Source organism: Lepidothrix coronata, unplaced genomic scaffold (assembly GCF_001604755.1).
Source record: "Lepidothrix coronata isolate B3197 unplaced genomic scaffold, Lepidothrix_coronata-1.0 Scaffold5, whole genome shotgun sequence".
Lineage (NCBI taxonomy): Eukaryota > Metazoa > Chordata > Aves > Passeriformes > Pipridae > Lepidothrix > Lepidothrix coronata.
Window position 1 is genome coordinate 10352664 of NW_016690185.1, and position 16179 is coordinate 10368842.

Here is a 16179-nt window from a genome sequence, read left to right on the forward strand (position 1 = left end):
TTTATCCAAGGTTTGATTTCATTTAATTTTACCATGCATTTGCACTGTCATACATAGTCCTTATGGCTGTCTGTCTGCTAGGCTGCTATCTTCTGCAATTCATTAGCCAGTTTTCAAACACTGATTACAGTTCCCCATTAAGAATATCTTCTTTGCCTGTACACTTGATCTCCTGCTATTATAACATTTCATCAAGCCAGAATCTGTAAACTGTGTCTGAGAACAAACTACTCAATGTCTTAGGTAAACTGATCAATCATATATGAAAGAAACCAAAAATACTCCAGGGAACCTAGAAGTATTTATATATTCTACCATGTATAAACACATTCCTCAAACAGCCACTGGGTCCACTTACGAGCTATACATCAATTACTGAACATTTACATAGAAGATACAATCATTGGTAGTTTATCTTTTATACTGCTAAAGGCAAAGCCTCTTAATTACAACTTATTTAGACTGAAATTTTTAATATGTGCAACTCTAATGTTCTTAATGTTGTTACACTTTCTCTACTTTTTCCCCTGACAGATGACAGTAATCCCACTTTTTTTTTTTAATTGTGTTCTCAACTCAAAAGTGTAAGGAAATAGCAACTCCTCTGGGCCTAAACATAGCCAAAGTAATATTTTACATAAGAAGGACCCATTTTGCTTAAATACTGAGGCCACATACTGCCTTCTCTTTCTTAATTCTTACACAAAGAAATGCAAATTTAATCAGATGCTTCATTACTACAGTGGGCATACAGTAAACAAGCAGATAAGAGAGAATATAAAAGAAGGTCAAGAAGAATACTGTGATAAACAAGACACAGTCATCTTGGATGCAGAATGTCTCAAAAAAGGATTAGGAAATAAACAGAAACCAGTTTTACCTGGAGTCCTCCTTGACAAGGCCTTTTTAATATAGTAAACTGGAAGATAAAGGTACCCTGATCTGGGAGTTTAAAAAACCCCACACCAATAAAACAAAAGCTGAGCAGAAGCATGGAAAAAACTTGAGAATTACCAGGAAAATTACAAAAACCCCCTCCCTACTCATAGCTCAGAGCCACGAAATCTTAACAAGAAGGCATTCATCCCACAGGCAGGTATGCTGGTTTGTTTTTCTGTGCTGTTTCACCTGGTGATGCTGTCAACATAGAGCATGAGTGGCATTGTTTAAAATTTTATGTATTGCTGCCCACACACCTACAACTGTCAGTGTAACAAGACAATGATGAAACATGAGTTATTCCTAAAGTACCAAAAGCTGAAGAGCAAGAACAAGGATGGCCTTAACTTCCTTCCACTCTCAGTCCACATTTTGTGTCTTATCAAAAAAAAAAAAAAAAGGCCATCCTCCTCATTGATGGCACAGTTCTGAAGAAACTCATCAACTTCAAGAATTTCACAATGGATTTACAGACCCTTCCACCCCTGTTTAATTTTACACTTTCTTCTTCAAATCTTCTGTTTTGTTTTCATAGCTGAAAGGCTGCCACCATCACAGGACTCAATCCTGAGCCACAAGACAATAACTGAGGTGACATGGAAGAATATGTAAGAAGATCTGGGATCTTTATGTTTTAAGGAGGGTTTTATTACAAAATTGTGATCCCAGAACGTACATTTGTCCTCAAACCAACAAAAGAGCAGTTGCTTTTCCTTTAAGAGAAGTCCTCTAAAAGTAAGTATTTGGAGTTCGATGATATAACAAGAAAGAAATAGTGCACTTATGCCTCCCCTCTATTTCATAAATCAAATTAAGAGTATATTATGTTATTCCCATTTTCAAAGTGGTCTTCATGGCAAAAAATTCTTCAAAACTAATTTCCACTACAGCTTTGTTGCTGGCACTACAAATGCAGAGACGTGGAAACAGTATTTGGTAAAAACTTAAAAAACTGTCTATTTGGTAAACAACGTCAGTACTGCAGTGCACCTCAAGAGTGAATAAAATTCTTATTTTATTGGAGAGATAAATAAACATTAACTAACTTCATTCACTTGTTCCTGTGTCCTCTGGGGACTGCCTAATATAGAAACTTAGTAAATTTGAGCATTTTCTTTGGCATTTGTTTCAGTTGCTAATGTTGGGTTTGCTTAGGTTCACAACGCAAATGCTTCACATTTAAGCTCAGTAGGGGGTTTTTTGTTGTTATTTTACTCAAATATTCACTTCCATTTCTAATTCTCTTAACTTCATTATCATAGAATAAGACTCACCCATGGATTATTTAAAGTTGCTTTCAGGTGACAAGTGAAGAGTAGTTGTTTGAAGAGATGGATGGCCAAAATTATTTCCCAGAAACACAAACTGTCTAGTACTTGTTTTCATTCCCATTTCCATGCTTAAGCAAACAGAGAGAGATATTTATACTTAGCATCTGGATACCATCACTATGCAAGCAAAGCAATCCAACAGATTATTTCAGTACTCCTAGGGTCTGCAAACGTCATTATTAATCACAAATGCTAGTTTTTCAGGTTCACAGCCTCATCACATAGCCCATAAAGCTCAGACCAAAGATTTTAAAATACATGGTTTCTATCAACCTGAAAGTAATGTACAGACTCCCCTCTTCTGAATGCTCATAGAGAACATCTGTACAGTCTCTCTAAATGAGAGCATTATCTTGCCCTTCCCAAATGCAGGTCACTTTACACAACTCCTGGTTCAACAGTTGACAGAAACACCAATAAATCACCAAAAGAATTGAACATCCAGAGTATAAACTTAAAAAAAATACAGATAGGTGATCCAGAGGAATCAATCATGACCAAAAAAAAAAGCTGTTTAGTAAATTTACTTCAATGCATTTAAAACAACTTATAAACTGAGTCTAATGGTTAACTGCTGCTGTGCAGACAACAGGATACACAAACTGGCCAGGAACTCACTCATCCCTGGAAAGAACTGCAGACCTGAAAGCACTTCATGCCTTCAGCATGACTCATAAGGAGCTGTTAACCTACACTGCAGTATTTAACCAAATCAGCATACAGGGATTTCAAAGGAAAGGAAAAAGAAAAAAGGGAAAAAAAAAAAACACAAGAAAAAGATTGGGAAAAAAAAGTACTAAAAAAAAAAAAAAAAAAACACAAGAAAAAGATTGGGAAAAAAAAGTACTAGGAGTAACACACCACCTAAGGATGCAACAACACCTTCCCACTTATGCAAGGTGAATCAAAGCATTAAATCATTGAACTAACTTTATGAAAGGAAAAAGCTAACCAGCTTGGCTATTAATGGCATCCAAAGTCAGTAACTACTAAACAAATTGGTTTAAAAATATTAACTTTCAATATTCAAAAAGAAAAAAACCAATTTGACTGACAACTTCTCACTGACAGCTTTCAGCTGCCTAAGTAGGAAAAAAAAGGAAAAAAATAAAAATAACAAGAGAAAAAAAAAGTCTTTAAATCTTTATGACATTACACCCCTCTGTTTAGCCTGTGTTTACCAGGGAAATTGTACTCCCTTTCATTACCAAGCTTCATTTCAACTGATTCAGAAACCCAAATTATCATACACTAAGGGTTTTGGTCTCACCTGCAAATAGTCTTTCTTTAAATCACACTTACATATGTACATACGTTATAGCTTTAAGTACACAGAGCAAACAGAGGAAGGGTTTTCTGGGGGGTGGGGGTTGTGAATAGTTTATCATACTATCTTGAAGAAAAGGTGGCAAGAAAGGAAAGCCAACCCCACAGATACTTACAAATACAAGAAACTTAATATAAATAGACCTTTTGAACTAAACAAGACCACACACACAAAACATTCACATGATGAAGAGCTGACAAGCCTGTGGAATGAGTTTGCGATTTCTAGTATTTTCACGAGTTGAGTTGGGACAGATTACTAGTAAAAACTAACTGCAAAAAGAATATTTTCTGAATTGAATAAGGAAAAAAACTGAAAAGACCATTTCATTACATTTCATGTATGAGTGGAAAGCCTCTTTAACTGGAAATTTTCAAGCCTGAAAAGTGAACGTGGAATGCACCAAACAACACTGTCATGTCAACAAAGACATGTACAGCTAAGGAGTTAAGCAAAGGAACACAGAAACTTCCTGAACAATCTAATGATATTTATACTGATTAACCATTTTTGAGTAAGGAATCTCATTTACCTTGCCTCCCCCTTCACTTATGGCACAAAACTTTAACATCGACATAAAACTCTTCCAACAAAACACAAGGACAGACAAGGAGATTAAAAAAACTGGGGGGAGGGGTCAAGGAGCATGAGAACAGTGGGAAAATGATAATCCACTTCTTTCTACAGGGATGGGGGAAGGGATTATGGGAGCATTGGGTAGTTCTGAGTTTACTTGGAGTTTTTTCATTTACTTAACATTATTTTTAAGTCAACACCATTATCTCGTCTTTACAACTTATGACAAATCGCAGTGAAAAGTTAACAAAACAATGTTTGGCATGTATTGTCTACTTAAAACATATGCAACATGCAGATTTAAGCATACTAATTTGAGAGGTATTTTTTTCAGGTATCTTCTACAATTGTAAAAATGCATTTCTTCAAAGGAATCAGGAGTTGAACAAAATATAAAACTGCCTTTGGTATTTTGGGTTAGTAGATTTTAAGAAATCATCCCTTCAAAGCATTTTAAGTACAGTAATGGCAGTCAGCACAGAGAACTTATCTCTGCTGTATGAAGTCACAAACTCAGACACATTTCTTCAGCACTCTCATGTCTGATAAATGCTTTCACATTTACAAAGAACAGGCAAACAGGATAACATTAGGAAAACTAAGACATTTTGATCTTACTCCAGCCTAATACCACATAGAGATGATAACTATATAATGAAGTGTCAAAATATCAAATGAGAGCATTTTTCTAATGGACAACTCTCTACCAGGTCTTATAATTTTAATTTTTCACTGTAGGGAAGAAGACAAAAGCAGCCTAAAATTTCAAAGTTTTTTTTTCTTTTTTACTTAAAACCATAAATCATTTTAAAAGAACAGATATCATAACTGCACTATAGAACTCACAAATAAACACAACCTCTACTGGGAAACAGTAATACAAAAAAATAGTTCAAGAAGTCAGTTATCCAGTCAAAAATTTAACTCTGAGCAGTTTTGAATTCATTTGAACTACAGCCACAACTGTTCTTCATAGTATTTTTCTGTTCTGGTTAATATTCATCAGTCATTTTTACTGTTACAGAACAAGTGTTTACCTACAAAAGAAAGCATACAACTCCACCTCAGAATAAATTGAGTAACCAGTGTGCAATAATTAGAATGAACATAGCATAATTTAATTGCAACAGAACTTGGGTTTAAAGTATTCAATAGTGTCTCATAAGTCAGTAGAATTAATTTTATGACACAGTAGTTGAGAAATGGCTTCTTTTGCTACTCAGTAAATATAATCACATGTTTTTAGTAAGCAGTAGCAGAAGTAAATGACGTTCTGACAAAATGAAGGGTCCAATTTTTCATACACTGGCTAACAAAAATAAGATCATATTACCCTTAGTACTGGGAAAAGAATTTAATTTTTTCACAGCATCAATCCTGAAGAAATTAAGTCCCTCAAATCTTTTACTGAGGCATATACTTTGTGTACTATTGTAAATATGAGCTAATTCCATAAACATATGACCTTCTTAAGAGAACAAATGCCTGACAAGCCCATGCACAGCCCCTTCTAGTTTAAAACAAGTTTTTACATGTAAAAGGTTAGTTCAGTCTTATGGAAAATACTGTTGTGGGTTTGAGTTTTATTTAGTCTGGTTTTGTTTTGTCCCCTCTGGACTATTAGACAAGCAAATCTGTTTTAGACCTCATCCACACAGTTTTTTGTTTGTTTGCACACCTGCCATTGAGTAATTTCAGGAGGGGGAAATCAAAAACACAAATCTATAAGGAAATATATCTATGCCAGCAAAAAACCCTAATGCAGTCACAGATTTTAAAACTACAGGAAAATAAGTTTATAATTGCAGCCTATTCTGCTTGAGAAAGTGACTCCAAGTTATCAGTACAAAGTTGCCCCATTGCTGTAACATTTGCTGTGACTTTGGGGAAGACCTCCTTCCTTTTGGCAGTGGCCAGCCTTGTTCCCTGTTTTATAAGGATACTCAGATGTTTTTAACCAGAGACTATTGTATCACTTATATGTCATTTACTACTCTACGGTGGGTCTTCCTCCTATATGCTTATGCTATGTTCCTACCCTAGAGTACAGATACGTTTTACAGATGTTGCAACAAATTTTCCTGATCAAATTCCTCATCGTCCACCCAGTGCTTTAAGGATACATTGCCTCTGTTGAGGCTCAGTTCTACAGTCTCAATTCTACAACCACTTTATCTGTCAACAGTAGAAATTATCTTGGTTAACAACTTCACAGAACTTTTCATGTGCCGTCTTCCATAAAAAACCAAAAAAACCAAAAAACTCTGACATAATTTCACTGTTTCACTACTAAGAAACATATGAGATCCTGTTGGATATTTTAGACTGTTTAAAATAAAACAGTGCAAAGGCTGTTAAGGTAAAGATTTGGCCATGACAAATCACAAAATAGATATGGTTAGATCAACAAATAAATGGTTCTTAACTGAATACATGTAGATATTTGTGAATAAAAACTCTAACTTCCACAGTAACTAAATTTCACTAACAAAAAGCAAACCTAAAAACTTGTTTCACATTCACTGATCAGTACTTAGCTTTTACCTTTCAAAGGACAAACGCAGATTATTTACAGAGAAATGTGTCAGATATTAAGTCAACTAAAAGAAGTCCCTTAAAAGAAGGCAAGCAGCTTTTTGCTTGTTCATTTAAACAGAGTATTGAGTTGACAGAGATACTAATAACTTCTTGTTCAGAAAAACACTTCAGTATGTATCTATTAATTTCTAATAATTACAAAATGACTAGAAAATGCAAACACAGCTTTCAACTATATAGCTTCCTGGTAAGAGCAGACTGTGACTCAAAACTACACATTAGCAATGCACTATAGGTGACTTCAGATTGGGTCATTTGCATAGTTTTAAACTACTAATTTAAAGCCACTTGTAGTCAAGGTTTGCCAGGAAGCAGCACAAGGTAAAGGCCTATCTGACCTACAAAATTAGGTACAGCAGGACTTTATTGTCAGCCAGATGATACAAAATTTTTACCAATGCCATTTACTGCTCCTCAACTGGCTCACCCTGGCCTTTTGAAATCATGGCCATTTTTCTTCTTCTACCCATATCCACATGTCTTATGACCTATTTAAACACCCCACAGGATGGGGAAGGACAGATCACGCACGGAAAGATGTGATTCCGAACCCAGCTTTAAACCAATTCCTGCTGTGCCCCAAACAGGGTGTCACAACAACCTCATAATCCTTATTTATATACTTATGTAATAAATGCCTTAGCTATCTATTATAACAAAAGAACACAGTTAAGTCCAGTTTACTCAAAGATGCATGTCAGAAACACTAGCACCCTACCATCAGTTGGTGTACAGTCAGCCAGAATGCAGCATCAACCACCTTCACCCAGTCTAATCCCTCCAGCTTCAGGGGGGAGCACTGGGCCTCTCTTCACATCCCAATCCATGCTCTCCTGCCTGCTCCTTGTACATCCTTGGGTGAACAAAGTGCCGGCATTGTGAGAAGAGCACACAGCCAGTGTGATCAAAACAGTGCCACATTCACCTTACATGAGCTGCACTGCAATTACAGCTGTCAAACCAAGCCTTCCTACCATAAGCCCTCATCCTCCCATACATCAAACTTAAATGACTCCACATCTGCTAAAAGGGAACTAATCCCAAGCCCCCATCTTTCCTTCAAGAAGATTCACACAAAGCTATAACCAACTCATCCACAGGCCACATGGTGGCCAGATCTAGCACAGGCAAAGACCAGAGAGCTATTCAAGTGATAGAAATGCCCCCCTCTGTGGCAGCATAATTTAAATTAGCTTAATAGCATTGGCAGATTGCAACTCAAGCTGCAAATCTGAGTGCACACTTCTGGGAACAGCACTACAAAGGCATCTTTTCATGACAATGCTAAGCTATGACAGATGGGATTCCACCAGCACATGAAAACACAAGGTGTGTCCTGACTGACTCAGCTATCTATCAGGACTAAAGTGATTTTTTTGGAAGCTTCCTATTACATATTCAACAGGATGTTTGTTGCAAAAGGAAGAGTAGAGATTTCATCAAAATAGATGCTAATGTAAAGCAAAGCTGACACTCAGTCACATATCCAACTCCTGGGAGGTAAGATGACCTAAAGGTCTACCAGCTAAAGCAGTCATACAAAGACACCATAAAGACTCCACAGCAAGAAGCAACTCTACAGCAGTGCTGCAGATCTCTCTACATGTTAATCCAGATACTGTCAATCTTTACATGGAAGACGATAAACTCTTTTTAATTCACTTGTATTAACAAGAGCATTTCGAAAAGAGAAAGAGGCAAACCACAGTGGTAAGCGTTAACCAGGTATCTCTCCCAAACAAGGCTCTTCAAGAGCCTTGCTTAAAAGTTCTCCACCCTCCAAAAGGGCGGACTCAAAGTTCAAAGACTCTCTCCTTCCCAAGGGTCCTGCAGTCCACTGACACAGCCACCCCACAGTCCATCATTTAACTGCAATATCTCAGCTCTTCAGTAATGAAATGGGTAGTTCCATAAAAGCATCAGCTCAGAACCAGAAGCAAGATAAATGGTCAAAAAAGCCTAGCATATGACAGGAATGACCACTATCCCTATAGATAGGGAACAGAACAGAAATCATTATTAAGTGCTATATAAATCCATCAGGCAGCCGTGTCTTGGATACTCTGAGCAATGTAGAACTGGAACAGAAAGAGAAGAGAAAGCTAATAAAGGATAAAAAGAAGATATGGAATGGTACCTTCATAGCAAGTGGCTGTAACTGGACTTTTCTGACTAGAATAGTTGAGACAGGGTGGAAAAAATCATGTGTGGCATGAAATGGAAGAAATGATTAATCATCTTTTAATACAAGAGCTAGCGTATGTGAAATACAACCAGCAATTTTAAAAACAAAGCTTTTTCTACACAACCTATAGATTCCTTGCCACAAAGTGAGGCAAATGCTAAAAACAATCCAGGCTGAAAACATCATTAGGCACGATCGTGGTTACAAGAATCCACTTACAGTATAAAACACCAACACATTGTCTCTGTGGACAGACAGTACTCCAAAGAAGTCACTCGCCTTGCCAAACACCCCTTTCCCTGAGTGCCCACCATCAGAGACTGGATACTAGGCTAGGTGGACCTCTCACCTGATCATGTGCAGATTTTCCCATTCTGATTCTTTTATTTTTTATTTTTAATTATCATAAGTAGATCTTAAACAAGGGCATCTGCCCGGTTTAAGATGCACTGTGTACATCACTACCAAAGTTCTTAAGCAGTACTGTGATTTCTCAGACAAAAGGGACTAAACAAGACTTCCGGGGTCATCATGTTCTGGGTGCTTCCAATTTCATCTTAATCAGTTAAGTTCCACTTAGAAAATTTATATTGATTTTTTAAATGTAATCTTGCATCTGAAAATACAGATAAACAAGTGATCTGTGAACCAACAGTGCCATGGAAGGAGCTGAATATATAAAGGAAAGGAAAATATTTGAGAAGGAGGGGGTGAAAGCAAGAAAGCAATTTCATTTTTAATTTCACTCATTTTCCATATAATTTGTCAATACATTTTAGCAGCTTGTTGGTGGGGGGGAAGCTACTGAGAAGTCTCTTATACATACACGCCTACTTACACCAGTGCCTCCTGTATATCACATGCTAATTGTAGCACATTCAAGGAAAAAATAAGACTGAAGTAACCTTTGCTGTTCTGGCAGCAAAGGGCTGGTTTGAGTTTAATTACTTTCAAGTATTTCTAAACATTTTCAAAAAGCCCTCACTTTCTCCTACTACATGATTACAAATAATAGATATGCTTGCTATGATTTTCATATATTTCTCTAAGTATATTTAATGACAAATTTTTATAAAACAAATAACATCTACTTTATCATATCAAATTTCTGAGTTATAGCCAGCCTTTGGGAGAGAATCTAACTATTTTATCAGGGGAAGAGAAAAATATTACCCTAGAAATATTTGTTCTTGTCTGTTTATTTGTGACAATAATGACTTTGCATGAGAAAGTCTGAGGAATACCTACCCTAATAAATGACTCAAACGTGTAAAACATACAGTTCTTTTTATGCTTAACTATCCCTATGATCTGAAATATCATGGTTAAATAGCTTTAGGTAAGCTCATGCATTTCTACAGTTTTTATCCTCATAACTTTTATTTAGTATTAAAAAAACCCACACACTTGCACAGACACCATCAGAGGCAGTGCAATGCATATTTCTATGAGCTAGTTGACAAGCCAGCAGCATTCTTCAAAAATTTTTTTTAAATATTTCCTTGGTTTTTTTTTTTTTCAAATTTGAAAACATGCAAATTGCTAAAAATAATATTCAAGAAATATAAGTTTAAAGTGATTGAGTTGTGAAAACAAGCTGAACTTGTTCTTTATCAAACTGTAGGAGTTGCAGATGAAAGGAGGTGCTATATAAGGAATAGCTAGACTTCAACAGAGAACACACTGCCAAAACATTTTGGCCTAGATTCTGACAGGCACGCACCCAAGTTGAAGGGTCATGGAAAGCAGCGGTGTAAAGAAACAATCTACAGAGACCAGAAAACATTACACTGAGGATTATGGCTGTGTTGGGGCAGGGAGGAGGTAGGTGGAGGAAGGGGGGACACAGATAGAAGCTGCTTGGGGTTTTGTTTGCTTGGGTTTTTTTCAATCGAAATCTGTGGAGAAAGACAAAAGATACAATATTTCAATTATGTGCTAAGGGCCGGAGAAGATATACAAGCACAATTTCTAAGACTGCAACAAATTACAAGATGTATCTTGTTCCTTTTCCTAACTTGCTGCTGCTCCTTCTCATTCGCTTTCCCAGAATATGTTAGGAAGAAGAACGCACAACAAACTATCCCACACAGCTCCTGAAAAAGGCCAAGAAATTCATACTCTATAATTTGATTAGACCCTTAATAAACATGTCAAAATTTTAATGAAGAATTCTGTATCTGGCAATCTTTCATGCTCATGAGTAGTACAGAGCATCATAAAGAGGAAATAAAAATCAAATTACAATGCGAGAGATTTGTGAAAGGTCCAGCCTGAATTAACAGCTTCATAAATGAAAAGAAAAATTAACAGTTTAAAATTCTTACAATTCAGACAAGAAGACTATTAATATAAAGAAAGCTGACAACTAGTTAGATGTAGTTTAACCTGGAAAAGTACAGGTTGTAATATTAAAGTGAGGAGTGGGAAAGGCAGTCAAAAAAAGATGATTGAAAAACAGTACTCATGTTAAACAGCAGAGATGACCAGGAAGAAAACAGATGCTCCAGTGTGCACTAAACACAGAAATATCTCATTGTAGGCTACAGAATGGCTCTCACTGGAACAGACATATGAATCCAAACCTTTGTGTTCTGCATTCACTAACACCAGGATAAAGATGTCTCATCAACAGGATCACAAACACACACAGACACACACTTCAGGGACTGGCTTAGAATAAGGAACAAAAACAAAATTTGTGTTAGTTATCAAATTCAGTAGGGACAGTTCCACTTGCAGATATCAAAAGTATCTCATAAAAGCCCAAGAACCATACCTTAAGCTGAGTACACTGAAAGAACCAGCTACTGACAAGTCTGTTTCGCTAAAGCTTCAAAAAAGTCTGTGTCTCCAACTAATAAACCTCCAACTGGTACAATACACCAGCATTTTTGATACTTGGCAATAGAAACTAAAGTCTCTATCTGCTGACATGCTACACACACACACACACAAAATCTCATGTTTCCTAGATACAATTCTTCAACTCTTCGACAAGCTTCACCTGCTCTGGTCAGAAGGATATTCAACATTCTTCTCCATTTACCTAACACATACCCCACGGTACCAACCTGACTGCTTGCACTTGCAATTCTAAAATGGGCTGGATGCCACATTTTCAGCATAAAATACCACGGACCATATAAGTTATCAGAACTTCCTACTGTTCTTACACCAGTGAACAAGCTCATAAAAAAAATCTTTACGTAAGTGTTACCTTTGGTGTTAACATTAGCCTGACGAGTCAGAGTAAAGCAAAAATCACTGGTCTGATTTCACTATGGTTTTGAATGAAAAGATATTATGCTTGGGAATATTTTGTTTTACCTGTTCCTATAACACACCAGCTGCTATATGGTACATTTCCCTTCCTGTGGTAAAGGGCTTGTAGGTGCTTACATAATTTTACAATTCTGATACTCAGACATTAAATTATACACACCGAAGTCAGACACATAAGGAGGCATGTAATCTGTTCAGACCAGCATTGCTTCAGCACATTTCTTAATCAACGACACATCTCACATGTCTCAATTAAAAACTAATTTATAGGAGAACCAAGGGGAAAAGAAAAAAAAGCCCCCTAACTACACATCAATCCTTATGAAAACCATGCTTCGAAGTCTCATGAGTGCAGATACTTTTATTAATGGCAGTTTTCAAATCAGTATCCTATGATAAAGGCTTCAAACGCCTGTCGAATTAATGCACCCGGTGCAATTGCAAGTACTATTTAAAAGGGGGGAGGAGGGGAGGGAGCGGGAAACCAGAAAAAGAAAAATAAGAGCCTGAAGTCTATTTCAGCTAGTCAGCTGGTCATTCGCGTGATACTTCACACCGTAAAAAATAAGAAGAACCCGTTCACGATAAAGCTTCACCCCAAGCAAACGAAGGGTGCTTCATAAAGGAGGAGATGGGGGTGAGGGTCCCGCACACGACCCCCCACTGCCCCGCATCGCCCCGGCACAGCACAGGAGATGCTGCCTCCCCTCTCTGCCCGGAGCGACCGCTTCAGCCCCGGGCTCTCTGCCCCGAGGTTCTCCTGGGGCCAACAACTCACTGCCGCACCGGCCGCAGCTCCCACCGCCCGGCCCCAAGGGCTTTAATTCCGCAAAACCCCGTGCCGTGGGCCGGGCGGGGGAAGGGGCAAGAAATTCTCGGCTTTTAAACAAAACAGACGCCGGCCCTACATAGTGCTTTCCCTCCCCTTTCTCGCCCACCAATCTTTTTTTCGAGTGGGAAGGGGGGGATCCCGCTGGCCAGCGGCAGCCCTTGCCTTCCCGCCCCACGCCTCGGGGCGAGGGGAGCGGCCGGGGCGCCCCGCGGGCTGCGCCCCCTGCGCTGAGCAGGGAGACGCCGGGAAAAGTTTGAGCAGGGAAAGGGGAGAGAGCAGCTCCGGCCCCGCCGCCAGCACCGCCGGCACCTGGGAGGCTGCCCGGAGGGGAGAAGGAGGAGGAGGGGAGGAAGGGGAGTTTGTGAGGTGCCCGAAGCCCGCGCTCTGCCCGCCCCTGCAAGCCTCGCGCCGGCAGCACACGCGCGGGTCGCCCACCCCGCCGCACCTCGCCCCGCAGAGCGGAGGGGATGGAGGTGTGGGGCGGCCCTTCTGCAGCCCCACCGCCGCTCCTCGGGGCGGGAACCCGGACCAGTGCCACCCGCGACCCCCCGCAACCCCCTCTCCTTCCTTTGCCGGCGCGCACCCCGAGCACGGCGCGACCCAGCCGCGCCGCCCGCCCTTACCTGGGCGCCGAGCAACAACTCACCTGCGGAGAACTGGGCCCGGGCCGCCCCGAGCAGGGCGGGCGAGCGGCCGGCCAGCAGGGCGAGCGCCGCCAGCAGCGGCAGCGAGGCGGCGGCGCCGGCCCCCCTGCCCATGCCGACTTGCGGAGAAGTTTCTGAAAGAGGCCGGGGCTGCCCCGGCCCGCGGCGGCGGGCGGAGCGCGCCTCGCCCGCCCCTTTCGCCGCGGCGCCTCGCCAGGAGACCCCCGCGCCGAGGGGCGCCCGCTGGCCCCGGGGCCGCCCGCTGGGGCAGCCGTCTGCGGCGCGACGAGCGCGGCGGCAGAGGCACCGACTCCCCTCGTACTCCGGAGTTACTTTGCTGCTGGGAGAGCGGGGCGGGAGGGAGGAGCCGAGAGCGCACGTCCAACCCCCGCTCCCCGGCACTTGGCACGGGGAATGTGGGACTCCGGCCCGCAGCCCGGCGCGGGCGCAGCGGCGCCCGGCAGCGCCTCCTGCTGCAGGCGCGGGGGCAGCACCGGCTCGGATGGGATCGGCGCTGCCCGGATCGTCTCAGTGCTGTCCGGCCCCGCTCGGCTTGGCTCTGCTTTCCTTGGCACGGCTCGGCTCGGAACGGCTCCGCTTTCACTGGCACGGCTCGACTCGACACGGCTCTTCTTTCTCTGGCACGGCTCGGCCCGACTCTTCTCCGCTCACTCTGGCAAGGCACAGCCTGGCTCGGCGCGGCTCGGCTCGCCTCGGCTCGCCTCGGCTCGGCTCAGCACGGCACAGGAGCCGCTACCGGTGGCTGTGCGAGCCCCTCGCTCTCGTCCCCCCGCCTGGGGAGAACCTGCCGCTTCTGTAGGAGAAGGAGGAGGCGGAGAGGGGCGGAAGGGAAAGCGCGCCGGCTGAGCTGGTGGGGCGGGAGGTCGGGGCAGGGAGTGCGGCCGGGGGCGGAGGGTCCCGGGTGCTGGTTACGGGGGAAAGTCCCCCCGCCCCGGGCGGGATATGCTGGCTGATCCCGCTTTTGGAAACGCGGTATCGATCGGGTGACAAGCGTGGAGTTATCAGCGCACATCAAGCAGCCTGGCTGTATCCTCGAGTCAGGGTTCACGTTTTTGCTTTCTTTGGCAACACTTGTCTGGTTTCTAATGCCAGTAAAGGCTCATTGATCGGAATTGGAATGGTAATAAAGAGTATTGCCATTTATGCTGTCATTTCCACGTGTAATCGAAATTCGACCTTTCAGACAGGTCTGTGTGCAGCTGTGAGACTGACACCCGTGGTTTGAGAAGCAGAATACTCTCTCCCAGGTATGCCCTATAACAGCCTCGTTTTCTGTCTGAAAAAAAAACCAAAAAGCATTTAGAATAACAGATCAAACCACCAGTGCTGGAATTTCTGTTTAAATAGGCATAATTTCCTCCAATTTTTTTAACCTATTTTTTATTAGATTTTCTTTTTTCGTGACAGCTTGTAATTAGAGACGTTGTATAATGATTACAAATGAACCTGAAACCACTGGAAACTCACAGGTTTTATTGCAAACTCGAAATTCAATCCAGGCTCATCAAAGGTTTGCTGTGATTCAAAATCATTTCCAGCCAATGTCTGGCAATTGGAGTTTACCTTTAAGCCCTGTGAGGTTTTTACAGCAGAAAAAAATTAAAAAACCGATGAAACACAGCAGTTTGCTTTATCATACGAACTACCGCATGTACTTCACACACCCCCAGAAAAAAACAACTAACACTAAAAAAAACCTGTACACCTGGAACCCCCTGTCCTTCATTTGGGTGGAGTGGCTGAAAACCGACTTGCATGATGTGCTTCAGTGAACACTGGCTCTTTGTTTGAACTTCGAGAAGAATGGGAGCTGTGTGAGATGATCTCATGACACCCAGTGTTTCAGTAAGGATGGGCCACGTACTAGGTCCAAGTAAACATGGGAAATTGTTCTGAGCAAGGGGAAGGAAAGCAGCGTGCCAGCCCAGTTTCTGATGCACAAGGCTACAACACTATTTCTGTTGTTAGGCGAAAACTTTTAATGAAAAAGTTCCAAGTCATATAGGTATAGTTGTGAAGGAGTACATGGGTATCTGATGCCAGTCTTTATCCTGAGAGCTATAGAATTGACACTGTAAAAGTGGCTTCAAGCCAGATAACTTGTGAATGGTTTGGGAAGCAGAACAGAGGAAGACTAATGCCTGCTTCCCCTTTACCATCATGGCAGGTTTGCATGTATCTCTGATGTTCAGTACTGCAGATTGCCACGTCCAGAGATCCAGAGCGTGGGAGCAGTTGGTAGGTGATAGTGAATGTGCAGGTCCAGGTCACTATTCCATTTCATTGCTGTAAGATGATGAATCCCACTGATGTACAGTCATCTGTGCTTTATCCAGGTAGTTTACATATCTTCTAGTAGGAGTCTCTTGGGATTTCATCCTTTCCCATTACTCACATTGCTATTAAAAAGCAATAAAAAGGATTTTGATTGCTCTTCTTTC

The 16179-nt window shown here is 41.3% G+C and overlaps 1 protein-coding gene across 1 annotated transcript in view; it reads right to left on the minus strand.

Moving 5' to 3' along the window:
* PTPRK (protein tyrosine phosphatase, receptor type K) overlaps window positions 1–13755 on the minus strand; it is a 397810-nt gene extending 384055 nt beyond the window's left edge. Inside the window, exon 1 of the mRNA XM_017829151.1 lies at window positions 13720–13755. The gene's annotated coding sequence lies outside the window, so the exon portion shown is untranslated. The remainder of the gene's footprint in view (window positions 1–13719) is intronic.
* Between the last annotated feature and the right edge of the window lie 2424 nt (window positions 13756–16179).